The sequence below is a fragment of the Microtus pennsylvanicus genome, chromosome 11 (genome assembly GCF_037038515.1).
Source record: "Microtus pennsylvanicus isolate mMicPen1 chromosome 11, mMicPen1.hap1, whole genome shotgun sequence".
In the NCBI taxonomy this organism is placed as follows: Eukaryota; Metazoa; Chordata; class Mammalia; order Rodentia; family Cricetidae; genus Microtus; species Microtus pennsylvanicus.
The window spans coordinates 98,519,744-98,533,926 of NC_134589.1; the positions used below are offsets into that span (position 1 = coordinate 98,519,744).

General features: G+C 46.5%; 1 protein-coding gene and 1 pseudogene across 1 annotated transcript in view; one reads left to right on the forward strand and one right to left on the reverse strand.

Annotated features, from left to right (window-relative positions):
* Positions 1-14,183, reverse strand: part of Grin2a (glutamate ionotropic receptor NMDA type subunit 2A) — a 447,114-nt gene that overhangs the window by 213,686 nt on the left and 219,245 nt on the right. The gene's annotated exons all lie outside the window — the stretch shown is intronic.
* Positions 1,229-1,731, forward strand: LOC142831700 (proline-rich protein 13 pseudogene; annotated as a pseudogene).

Below are 14,183 nucleotides of genomic sequence, written 5' to 3' on the forward strand. Positions count from 1 at the left end.
CTCCCTGCCTCCCACAGTCTGGGTCATCCTCTTTGCTGTGTCCTATGGGGTGCATGGGAACTGCCAGAAACCTGGGCGGCCTCTACCCTATCTCATAAACTGGGGCATCCAGACCCATTGGCATCTACTCTCAAAGCTAAACCACATTGCAAATCAGCCCATGCTCTCTGAGTTAGGAGCCTTCATGAAGAGTGGGACAGGGACTGTCAGACCATTCTGTAGAGAGAAACCAATGCCAATGCCCTTCGCAGGCTCACTCATCCATCACTCTGTTGATTGACACCGAGGCCGACTTCAAAGTGTGGCTGTTGGGACTCATGCAGCAATGGACACAGATGAGCAGATGTCCCTACCCTGGACTGACCTGGAGTCCTTGGGTATGGTCCCAAGAATCTGCACCACATTTCATTTCTGTTTGGTACCTTCAGCTCCACCTTCGAAAAACTACTGGGGGCTAAGCAGGTAACCCTGTAGTAGACTTGGTCTAACATGCATGATGCCCTGAGTTCAGTCCTCAGTACCACACATCCACACACACACACACACACACACACACACACACACACAACTCTAGACAAAGACATTGTATATCCTCCAGAGAGACAGAAATGAGGAGACATTTGCAAAACAATTGCAGAAGGAGGCTCCCCTTTAGCCTTGATTTTTGTCTATGGTGATTTTATGGACTGGCAGAAGGTGATGGGGAGTTTGGCTGCACGCCCAGGAGGCAGCAGATATGCCAAATGGCCCAGTCTTCCATGTTCCCACTTCCTGCCTTGATGGTAGAGGCAGTCCTCCTGCACTCAACCCCACCTCCGCCTGTCCTCTGTGGGCTCAGGAGAGCTGTCTCCAATCACCTCTGTTACTCTGGCACTGGGCTTCCCTTGCCTGTTCAGTCAGAGGAGGGAAACAGATCTCACACGCCCACTGTGGTGCTGTGGCAAGAGCAGCTCTCTCCCTCCAGCTCACAAACTGCAGAACAAACTGTTTCAAACATAGCAAGGGAGGCAGGCACACTCAGGGCGTTCAGTATCTGTTCTAAACAGTTTACATCCTGTGACGTGTGCGGTCTCATACCATCAGAAGTAAAGCATTAGTCTTATTCTGTAATATTCCGGAGATCACTGAGTGCCCATGGAGACACCTGACTCCTAGATTCAGGGATGATGACTAGTTGATTCAAATAATAACTTTCGAGTTTTTGCCTCTTTTCCTTCCCAGGCTGGATATGTGGAACCCTAATGCTGGGCCTAATTCATATCCACCCCAAGTGGTGTTCCCAGGAGGTCCCAATCCTGCCTGTCTGCCACAGGTCAATCCCGCCTTTCCTCCTGGCCCCTGTCCTCCTGGAATTCCCCAGGGAAACCCAGCTTTCACTCCGTGCCAACCTTCTTGCCCTACTGTGCCACAACCAGGATATCCAGGACACCCACCCCCGGGCCCCTGCCCTCCCTCGTACCCTCTGGTTCCTGGCATGGTCGGCCCAGGAACAGTGATAGATAAGAAGATGCGGAAGAAAATGAAGAAAGCTCATAAAAAGATGCATAAGAAACACAAGCACGGAAAGCACTCCTCCTCTTCCTCCTCCTCCTCTTCCAGCAGCTACTCTGACTGAACACAGGGCTGGACCTTCCTCCCCTCGAGTCTCAGCAGCTCCATTCTCCCATTGAGCTTCAGCTGTCATCTTGTGCTTCCTGCCCCGCGCCTGCCTGTGCCTTCCCCTGCTGTGGGTCCTGGATGTCTAAGGAGAAGGGGAAGAAGACGGCTATGGGCTGGCGAAGCTGCCTTCACCCTCTTGCCGTCATTCTACTTGGCGAGAGCTACAGTACTGAAAACAGCTTGGTATTGGCATAAAAACAGAGAAGTCGACCAATGGAATCGAATAGAAGACCCGGACATTAACCCACAAACCTATGAACACCTGATATTCGATAAAGGAGCTAAAAGTATACAATGGAAAAAAGAGAGCATCTTCAACAAAGTGTGCTGCATAACTGGATGTGAATCTGTAGAAGAATGAAAATAGATCCATATCTATCACCATGCACAAAACTCAAGTTCAAATGGATTAAAGACCTCAATATCAGTCCGAACACACTGAACCAGATAGAAGAGGAAGTGGGAAGTACTCTAGAACACATGGGCACAGGAGACCACTTCCTACGTATAACCCCAGCAGCACAGACACTAAGGGCATCATTGAATAAATGGGACCTCCTGAGGCTGAGAAGCTTCTGTAAAGCAAAGGACACTGTCACTAAGACAAAAAGGCAACCCACTGACTGGGAGAAGATCTTCACCAACCCCGCAACTGACAAAGGTCTGATTTCCAAAATATATAAAGAACTCAAGAAACTAGACTGTAAAAAACTAATCAACCCAATTATAAAATGGGGCACTGAGCTGAACAGAAAATTCTCAACAGAAGAAGTTCAAATGGCCAAAAGACACATAAGGTCATGCTCAGCTTCCTTAGCAATCAGGGAAATGCAAATCAAGACAACTTTAAGATACCATCTTACACCTGCCAGAATGGCTAAAATCAAAACCACCAATGATAGCCTTTGCTGGAGAGGCTGTGGAGTAAGGGGTACACTCATCCATTGCTGGTGGGAATGCAAACTTGTGCAACCACTTTGGAAAGCAGTGTGGCGGTTTCTCAGGAAATTCGGGATCAACCTACCCCTGGACCCAGCAATACCGCTCTTGGGAATATACCCAAGAGATGCCCTATCATACAACAAAAGTATATGCTCAACTATGTTCATAGCAGCATTGTTTGTAATAGCCAGAACCTGGAAACAACCTAGATGCCCTTCAATGGAAGAATGGATGAAGAAAGTATGGAATATATACATATTAGAATACTACTCAGCAGTAAAAAACAATGACTTCTTGAATTTCGCATGGAAATGGATGGAAACAGAAAACACTATCCTGAGTGAGGTAAGCCAGACCCAAAAAGAGGAACATGGGATGTACTCACTCATATTTGGTTTCTAGCCATAAATAAAGGACATTGAGGCTATAATTCGTGATCCTAGAGAAGTTAAATAAGAAGGTGAACCCAAAGAAAGACATATAGTCATCCTCCTGGAGATTAACTTTCATCGAGCGATAAAAGCAGACAGAGACAGAGACCCAAATTGGAACACCAGACTGAAATCCCAAGGTCCAAATCAGGAGCAGAAGGAGAGAGAGCACGAGCAAGGAACTCAGGACCGCAAGGGGTGCACCCACATACTGAGACATTGGGGATGATCTATCAGGAACTCAACAAGGCCAGCTGGACTGGGTCTGAAAAAGCATGGGATAAAAACGGACTTGCTGAACATAGTGGACAATGAGGACTGCTGAGAAGTCAAGAACAAGGACACTGGGTTTTGATCCTACTGCGCGTACTGGCTTTGTAGGAACCTAGGCAGTTTGGATGCTCACCTTACTAGACCTGGAAGGAAGTGGGAGGTCCTTGGACTTCCCACAAGGCAGGGAACCATGACTCCTCTTCGGGCTGATGAGGGAGGGGGATTTGATTGGGGGAGGGGGAGAGATATGGGAGGCGGTGAAGGGGAGGAGGCAGAAATCTTAAATAAATAAATAAAAAATAAATAAAAATAAAAAATAATAACTTTCATTTTATTCCCCTACTCACCAAGGTCCATATACACCTTAATGGTTGATCTTAACTATGCAGGAGATGAGGGCACAATATCTACCAATGGTGCTTTCCATGAAGACACAGTGGTCAGGTGACTCTCCTAATATCCTCATGGTTCCATAATGACAATAGTGTGGTTGTTGCAAGATTCATCCGATGTTCCCTGTACACACATCAGTGACTCTCTTCCCGTATATAACTATCTTTCAAAATATCCATGCTGCTGTCTCTGTGGCAGTCTGATGGAGATATAGTTCTAGCCAGATAACCAGAATCACAAGGTCAATTCTTTTGTCTCAGGTCAATGGAAGGATGAGTTTTACTCAGCTGGCATCTTTTCAGAGACCAGAACTATGTCTGACACACAAAAAGAGCCACATAAGTGTTTGGTGAGGAAATGGGTGAGCCAGAAGCTTGCCCCCGGGAAGCATGGGTGGATGGTTACTGTTGGCGACTCTATAGACATTTCCACACCTTTTCCTCTCTGCTTGACAGGGTGGGCATGGCTAGTAAAGAAAACCATTCAGTCCTGGCAGCAAAGATGCAGAAAACAGCACGGGAAGCTGTTTTTTCCTACATGGGAACTGTCCCAGTGAGCCCTGACATACTTTTCACTGTTCTCCTAAGGGATCAGTTGAGGTTTTCAACTGATTTTCTCTCCATCCCTGTGAGTAGAAGGAATGAAATCAAGATCCCACTCAGCTTTGACGTTTTATCTGCAGTGGGCAGTGGTTAATCAAACACACACAGTATGTCCAAGTGCTGAGAACAATCACTGCCAAGGCTCAGAGAACATTTCAGGAAGGGCTAAGATAATGTAAGAGCTGGAAGACACTGGAAGAAGCTGGAAGAGAGCGACACTGTTAGCTGGATATGGCACAACCATTACACTCATGAACTCAGAGCAGCTGTGGCTAACTATGAGATCAAGCTAACCAAAGCTCCAGCACAGATGAGGTGTGGTCTCCAGGCCTGTCCCTTGCCAAAGAGATACTGGCAGACAACAGCTGCTGGGGGCGGGCATTCTTTTCTGAGGGTGTGGCCACTGGTAGGTTTCCCATGCTGCAGTGGATGGCCTCACACCTGTGCACATATGGGCAGCACTGATTCGCCTTAGTAAGATAGAAAAAGGAGAAGAATGGAGGAGGAGGGGGAAGAAGGAAGAGGAGAGGAAGAGAAGAGAAAGAAGAGAAAGGGGAAGAAGCGGAAGGGAAGAAGGCAAGAAGTTGAAGGAGGAGACATGCAAAGGGGATATGGAGGGAACTGGATGGAAAAATGGGAAGCATATATGATATTTTATTGTATGCATACATGAAATTCTCAAAGAACAAAACAAATAAGGGTATCAAACTTGATTAGCCTGAGGGTTCAGGTAAGAGCACGGAACATCTAAGATGAAGGAATTCCATTAGAGAATTGTATTACCTTCCAGCCTCCTCCTCCTCCATCACATCCAGCCTCTTCCTCCTCACTCTCACCACCAGTCAATATCCAACATGGAGCACAGAGTATCGATAATGGGAAGGATGGCTACTATCCCTACATCCCAGGCTTTCAAACAGAGGGGCAGAACTTGAATTTTCTAAAATTTATATAAAGGAGTGCATGGCAGAGCCAGGGGTCAAAATCAGGCCATCTCAATTCAGCATCTAGAGGTTTAGCTACCTTGAAACACTGCTTCCTCCCAGGTATCAGAACAGAAAGGTGTGCACACTCACTATTGAGGCACCCAGCCAGCAAGAAAGATTCCCAAGACATCGGGCAAGTGGCAATTATATATCATTTAATTGCCGATGATTTGAGGAGGAAACTGAGGAGTGAGATCACATCCAAGTGTCATATACTAAAATCATATCAATCCCACCATCTCAACTGCAGTATTCCATTTCAACTCTCTGACTCACTAGACCATCTTATCATCTGAACTCTGTCCTCCAGCTCTCTCCTGTTAGGAAGAAAGGATGTCCTTCCCACACTGATCTGCAGCCAATCAGCACCCAAGTGAGAGGCAGCTGTTGTTTCATCACCCCATGGGTTTATTCCTTTGTCCTCTCCTGTTTGTACCTGGCTGTGTTCAGATACTGGATGGTTCACTGCCAAACCAGAATGGTGACCTCTGTCTGGAATGTTACCAAGCTTTCTCGGCTCACCATCCTCCACCTGCTCATGGAGCTGGCTTCTCAAGTGCACATTGGGGCATGGCTCCCCTCCCACTCGCTTTAAAATGGAACAAGACTGTACCTCCAAGCAGCCCCATTGCAAGCTGTCTGGGATTCAACATCTATTGAAATGTCTGAGGGGATTGGGGGCAAGATGAGTGTCTGACACATTGGTTATGAACACAAGAAACATGTGGCCAACTTTGGGATAACAAGCACATGGCACCATGCCTGCCTGTCTTCCGTGGGTTCTGGAAACTGAACACAGGCCCTCATGGTTGCACAGCAGGCCTTTAACAACTGAGCCCACCCCCACCCCTACCCTCACAAGCATTCTTGTTAAATAATCTGCACGACATTCCTCTGTGCTCATCTTTCTCTTCGAATCAGAACTTTCATTTTTCCCTTTATTGTTCTGTTTTATTGAGGAATAATTAACAAATAGAAGTTGCATCTATCCAAGGTGCACGAAATATTGTTTTGATATGTGTATACACTGTGAAATGATTACCATAATCAAGCTAATTAACACATCCATCTCCTCACAGTTACCTTCTGTGTGTGAGAGATGAGAATATTTGAGATCTACCCTCAGCAAATTTCAAGTATGCAAATACATTATTAGTAACTATGCTCACATTAGGTCTATCAGCACTTGCTAATTTTATAAATTTAAATGTGTACCCTGTGACTGACATCTCTTAACTCCTCCTGTCCCCCAGGCCCTGGCAATCACCATTCTATTCTATTTCTCTGAGATGAGCTTTTTATGTCCCACATGCAGCGTTCGTCTTTGTCTCTGGCTTATTATGTCTTCCAGAATAATCTATGTTGTCACAAATAGCAGATTTTCTCTCTTAATAGAACATTATATAAACACATATACTTATACATATGCAACCAAGCCTCTGTGCACATCCACAGATTCAACCAACCATGGTCTGAAAATATTTCCAACTGGCATCTTTATTGGGCAATGGGCCTTTGTCTTGCCATTGTTCTCTCGGCTGTTCATGATAGCAACAGTTCGCAAAGGATGTGCATTGTAGCAGGTATTATAAGTAGCAGGGAGTGTCTACTCAAATTGCCTGCAATACACACCCTCTTTAAGTAAGGGACCAGAGCATCTGTGCATTCTGATGTCTGGATGAGGGTTCTACAAGCAACCTCCTGAGGAAACCAAGGAGTGTACAGTGGTTCTCAACCTGTGGGTGTTGACTCCTTTGGGGGGGGTCACATATCAGATATCTTGCCTATCAAATGTTTCATTACAATTCATAATAGTGCCAAAATTACAAGTATGAAGTAGCAATACAATAAATTATGGGCAGGTATCATTACAACATGAGGAACTGTACCAAAGGGTCACAATATTAGGAAGGCTGAGAAGAACCACTGAACTAGCAGGCTTTCAAGGTAGTAACTTTGCTTCCTTTGAATGCACACCAGGTGAGACGGCAGACCACAAAGAGGAGTTAAATGTGCAGTTTCTGGCGAGCACTGAGTTCCAAGCTAGAGTAGCTATGTTGAGTGCCTGAATTGCTCCAAGACAGGGAGGAGAAGAACATGACCTTTACTCATGGTTTGTTCCCTGGGCTCTAGACTGAGGGTCAGGATATGCTCAGAGTAAAATAATTGCCATCTCCACTTAGCAAGCCCACAGCCTCAGCCTAGGGTGGGCTCTCTGGACAGACCCCAGCATGTGAATATTTAAATTTAAATAAGGAACTTTATCTTGACTTAAGCCACCCTTCTTGTATCCTCGACCTCGAAAGCCAATGTTTCCTCACCGTTGCTGCCTCACCCCTAAGGACGGTCTGAGATGGATCTCAGGAACATTGTTTGATTCCTTCAGGGAATATGGAGGATCCAGGGTTGAAAAGCTAACTGGAGGCTTCAGCATCTCACCCTTGCTGTGCATCTCAGGAACTCCCGGCAGCCATATGACCACCCTACACTACCCTGAAAGAAAGCCAATACAAGCATGGAAAAGCTGGGAAATGCTAAGTTGCTACATCTTGATCCCCCTGTCGAGCAATTTGGTCAAGTCATACCTACAATCAACATGTTCCTGCTGTCAGATGTACGGCTGACTAACTCATAAGTCATTGGCACAGCATTATCCATTCTTTGCATCCAAAATGCAGTTCTGTGTCACAGAGAGTAGAAATATCTTCATGGCCCCTGTATTATAGATTTAAAAACTGAAACTCAGAGAATGTGAGAAGCCCCAAACTATATATTCAGTACACAGCAGAGACAGGTAGCAAAATCAGGACATCAGAATTAGCTCCACACCCAACTTCCTTGAAATCCAGATCTCCACTGAGGGAGCCCAGAATATGCCTCAGAAGACTGAGATAGCTCTAGGTTCAGCTTTACCATTTTTCAACTAAAGAAACTGGGAGTCCAGAACCTCAGTGACTTACTCTAAATTTCATATCAGTCAATGGTATAGGAAAGCACGATTTTCGGACCCCATGCTTGGCACTTTCCTAGCTGTGCCAGGACACCATCCCATAGAGAATACATAGCACAGAGAACCTACGAAGAGCTGGGGGATGGGGCTATCGGAGAACGTGAGTGGGGATAGCAGCCTGTTTAACCCCTTTCATTTTCACACCTGAAAAAACGAGAAGAAAAATAGTCACCCAGGCTGCAGAGATGGCCCAGGGGGTAAGAGCACATGCTGTACAACCATAAGGACCCGAGTTCAGACCCTCAGCACAGATGTAGAATATTACAGGCATGGCCACACACTCCTGCAACTCCAGCACTGGAGGAAGACGAATGGAGACAAAAGGATAACACTGGCATGGCCAGCCAGCCCAGCAGCAAAACAGAGCTCCACAGTCAGTGGCAGAGAGTGACTGAGAAGGACACCTGACATCCTACTATGTGTGTGCCTGCACGCACGCAGAGGCAGTCACCCAGAAAGTAATGTACATGTTGTGAGAGACAGCGCGTGGAAAGGCCAGCCAAGTTTAGCTGTATCAACCGTGGGAGGACAGCAGCTTTGGCAGGCCTTGGAGCCCACATATATCACCTACTTCTTATGCCTCTGCTTCCCACTTATCCTATGAATTCTCAGACCTTTGGTCTTTAGCCCCACACCTAAACCCTGGTTCACCAGAGGTCACCATGTGTAGACTAAGAGTTCTTGAGGGCGGGCACCATCTACCTGGAGCTAGATCCCTAGGCAGATGTTTTGGGTGTCTTCATGGCTGCCGGGATAGGCAGGGATCCACATGTCTCTTATCTAAGCAGATGTGCCAGCTCTCCTGTGCTGGGAGGAAGCTCTCATCCATGGGTTGCCTGTCCTTCGCTCACCAGGCACCAAGGACTCCTGTTAAATGCCAAGTGATTTCCCAGGAGAGGTAATCTGGGGGAAAGGCTCCTGTTGTGGATTTTACCTCATGATAGGAGACAGACAAGGAGGAAATAAATCTATGAGTGGAGCAGTTTCAAAGAAATCAAATATCATAGTTCAGTCCTGGATTTCAATGGAGACACTTTGGTTATCCGTCAGGACACTGAAATAGACCAAAAGGAAATGATGGGGCTGGAAGGATGGCATAAGAAAACTAGGTGATCCCATAAAAAAACATGGGTGATCCTAGCACCCATGGAAAAAGTCATGCATGGCAGCATGCCTATACACCCTATGCTCAGGACAAGAGGGGGTGACAGGAGGATCCCTTACTGGCCAGCCAGTCTAGCCAACTGGTGATCTCCAAGGTCAGGAGCAGAGACTGGATAAAAAAAAGTTAAAAGGTGACAAGAGACTAAAGAGCAACCTGACATAGACCTCTGACCTCCACACACAGGTACATACATTTGCACACACACAGAGAAACACATATGCAAACATATCCACACACAGGTGTATACATTTGCACACACACATACAGAAACACATGCAAACATATAATCCTCACATAGACACCAAAAAATAAAGAAAGAAAATGTAGGAGGAACCAGTCATGCAAAATTTAGGGTTGGGCGGGGAACCTGTGAGAAGGTCAGAGCAATTGAAATTTAATAAGCAAGAGAGATTAGTGAGAGGCGAGCTAGGGTAGGACACAGGGGCTGTTGTGCACAGAGGGCTCCCACTAGAGAATGGGACTCACTCTGCAACAATCCCTTAGGTAGATGATACTGGCAGCAGCTCCTCTGCTTAGGTGCCATAGGTACCTGGGAGGGATGCCCGGACTCCTGGCCTATTTTCCCCTTGAAGTTCTGACACAGGCACTCAACACAGAGAGATGCCAAGCAAACAGCTGCATGCTATGTCCTTCCATCAGCCGGTACCCAGATTTCAGCCATAGCTCAAACTTCCAGGTCTTCTGAGGATTCTGGACCTTTCTCTAACGGGTCATCCAGACACTTCCAGAGCTTTCCCCGAAGGACATGGTGGCACACACTGGTAACCCTAAAGCCTACACTGGGGAAGCAGAGGCAACGGCTGGTATAGCAAATTCCAGATGATCAAGGTTATAAAATGAGACCATGCAACCAATAAAAGAAAGGAAAATAAAGACTATATCCAAGCCTGGAGAGGTGCACTGCTTGAATTCTGGTGCAACTCACTTAGGAAATAATAGAGTCTATATTAGTCAGAGCCATGGCCATGCTGCTCTTGGACCCCACCACGCTTTCTGGATCATTAGCAGACAGACATGAAGGGCTGAGAGGCAAGCCCTTGTTTCTGAATAAGACAAAGCAAAGGTTCATGCTCCGACAAGCTGCAGGTACACCTCTGGCCCCAGCCTTCCAAGCAGGGCCACTAACAATTGTGGAAGTCTGCAGGGAGGTCCTTGGAAAACCTTGCTCCCACCAAGCCAGAGAGAGATTCTGTCTGCTCAGAAGTCACAGGGTCGGGGGTCTGGGGAGTTGAGAAACTGAAGCTTCCAGGAGTATCTTTGTTTGGCTTCAGGCTGTGATTTTTCTGAGGCCATGTGTCTGGGAAACATCTTATGGGCCACATGATAAACAGCTGCCATTCTGACAACTAAGAGTTCATTATTCCTTTACTGATAGTAGTGAATTTTCTCAGAAAGGCAACATTTCCCTTTCCTAGACAATTCAATGGGCTCGTTTAACTCCCATAGTGTCCCCACAATTAATTTTAGGACAAAATCTTGTCCTAAACCAATATAGACAGAGTAACTATCAAGATTTGCAGAAAAAAAGGATTTTAAAAATTGCAGGCTCTTTTACTTCAGTCTGGAAGGTTCTTCAGCCAAAATTTCTGGAAGCCATCAAACCTCTTACCCTACTCTAACTTGAGAAAGAAAACCAATAGAGGCATAGTTAAGCTGAAAAACTGAGTTACCAAGCACTGATATCCTTCTTGAGCACCTTGGTCAAGCCACAACTGAAGCCAGCACAGCCTCATCAGATGCGTGCCTTAATTTGTTATCTTCTTTTTCTTAAAGCCAACTGCAATTAGCTTTTCTGACCCTTATACCAGAAGATTCCCTATGCCACTTTGAGCAGAGTAAAAAGCAGAGAATAATCTAATGGTCTCCACTCATCTTGACGAACTTGGATCAAAAGAACTCAAACTAGCCTATTGCTTCTGCTGTCTTCACTGTCCTTGTCCACACTCTTCCCCCCAGACACCTGCTGCCTCCGCTCACCTCCCTCTCTGCCTCATGAGCTCTCCATCCCTCTTTTCTTTCTCGTTTTTTCTGTGATACACTGCTGAGATCGGCTCTTCTCAGACAGCCTGACAGCCACAGCTGCTGCAACATAGACGTGAGACTTGACAAGTTGCCACCAATAATAGTGGCTTGTCATTAGGCCGCTACACCGAGGAGACACAAACAAGTTGTGTGTTCATTAAGACATCATCCCGGGCTGTGAAAAGGAGGCAACTTTAGTTCTGGAAAAACATCATCCCCGGCTTTCCCATAAGTCCTCACGGTAAATAGTAGAGTAAAATGACCTCTTCAAAAATGTCCCCTGGTCTTTGAAATGTCTATGAAGCACCCTGAGACCCCGGCCTCCAGAGGAAATTGTCCCCTGCTCCATGAGTACACATGATTTCATGAGGCAGGTGCATGGTTATGACGGCCTTTGCTGAGTGAGGCTGCTGCCTTCCTCAGCCACTCCCCACCTTACTCTTTAAGACGGGTGGTGGTGGCGCACGCCTTTAATCCCAGCACTCAGGAGGCAGAGGCAGGCGGATCTCTGTGAGTTCGAGACCAGCCTGGTCTACAAGAACTAGTTTCAGGATAGGCTCCAAAACCACAGAAAAACCCTGTCTCAAAAAAACCAAAAAAAGAGACAGGGTCTCTCACTGGAACTCACTGATCTGGATTGATCACCTGACCAATGAGCCCCAGAGAGTCTTCCTATCTAAGCCTCTCAGTGCTGTACATATTACAAATGTGCACAGCCACATGTGGGTTTCCTGTGGATTCTGGGGATCGGCCTCTGCTCTTCATCCTTGCCTGGCTAGTATTTCCATCTTCCCATCCCAGGTTCACGGTCGCAAAGGCACAGATGGTATCAGCTAGAGCGCACCTCTGACTGGCGCCTGAGGCTTGGACAGACGTCCTCATCACTCCGAGGCTGTCCTCACTTTCGGAAGGTTGTTGTGATTGGAAGAATGCACACAGCACTGCTGCTCACACACCGAACGCGTCATTAACCGAAAATGTCGTTAATGAGAGCTGTTATTGTTATGGCTGTGGAATCACGAAAGAATCAACCACAGTGATGACAGAAAACCCAAACAGAACAGCCCACCTGAATAGCAACACAGCAAATAAAAACAAAGTCTCCCTGTGACTCTTTCCTGTGTGTCCTAACTGACGCAAATGGCACATACAAATGTACCAGGGATTGGGCACAGTCCCACCTCCCAGGATCCCTTTTTGCACCCAGCATTGAAAATGATTGGCCAAACCTCTAGGAAAGATTCAAACATGGTTAATGATTGATCTGACTTTGAGGGAATGTATTCCATCTCCAGCTTCAGTTAAGGAAGAGAAGGGGTGGCTTCCTGACTTTAAGGAGCATAGGAATCATTTGCAGGAATCTTGTTAAAATGCAATTCAGCAAACTGGACTGACGCATTGCTAACAAGCTTCCAAGTGATGCCAATGCTGCCGGTCCACAGCCCTGCTGTGAGCTGTAGAGGTTAAGTCACAAGTCCAAGGTCACACAGCTAGTGTCTGTCTGCATGGAGGTTCAGACCTGCAGGTTTTAGTGTGAATATGCCTGGCCCATGGCACTGGGTGAGTTCTGTCTGCACCAGGGAGAAGCACAACATGACACACAGAGGCATCTACTGCCTGACATCCTCACCCTGTGTTTCCATCAGGCACTCCCAGCTGAGACAGTTGCATGTCACAGCCTGTCAGTCCCCATCGTCTCATCCAACAAAGCCAGTTGGGGAGAAGCTGTGATTTAGAACCTGCTGCGTGGGAGGGAAGGAAGAGAGGCCACAATGGGGTGAAGCGTCCCACTCCTGAAAGAGCTGGAACCACTCAGCATAGGAAGAGCCTTGAGAGGTAACTGCCAGTCATCCAGGGACCCACCGCATCTGCTCTTTAGCCCCGAGATAATACAGCTGCCTTCTGGAACAGTTCCTGCTGCAATGTTCAGGCAGAATGGACTTCATGGTATCCTGGTTGTCCAAAGGGTGTAGGAGCCTCCATGACATGGTGATGAGCCCTACTCTGTGAAATACTAAACGAGAGACCTATGCACGAGCCTGATCAGCAAATGACAAGCGGATGCCACCTCCTCTCTCCCTCCCACCCCATGGTGCTCCCAGAACACACTGTCCAGACTTCTATTGTTGATCTTGTATTTTAAGTGTCTATTTAAATATCTGTTTCTATGCGACCAGATTAATGTCAATTCATTTCCGCAGCAACAATACCCGGCCCTACTCCTGGTACATGATGAAGCTCAGAACATTTTAGCTGAAGATACAAGTAAATGGATAGGTGAAGGGAAGGATGCAGAGACATAGGAATGAATGGACTTGTGGATGAATGGATATATCCTGAAATGGAAGGATGCAGAGAGGGATGGATAGAGGGATGGAAAGAGGGATGGATAGACAGGTGCGTGGATGAATTATGTACACAGGGAAGGGCATATAAAGAAACTGAAAATGAATATATGGGTGGATTCAGGGGTGGGTGGATTCATGCATGGATTGATACACAGGTGAATATATATAAAAATGAATGTAGATGCATGCATGAATGCATGTGTGGATAAATGCAAAAATGGAGGGATAATGAATGGGTGTAGAGTGGATACAGGGATAGATAATCACATACACAAAGGGACCTGTGCATGGAGGGGTAGATAGATGGATGAATTAATAAACTGATAGATGG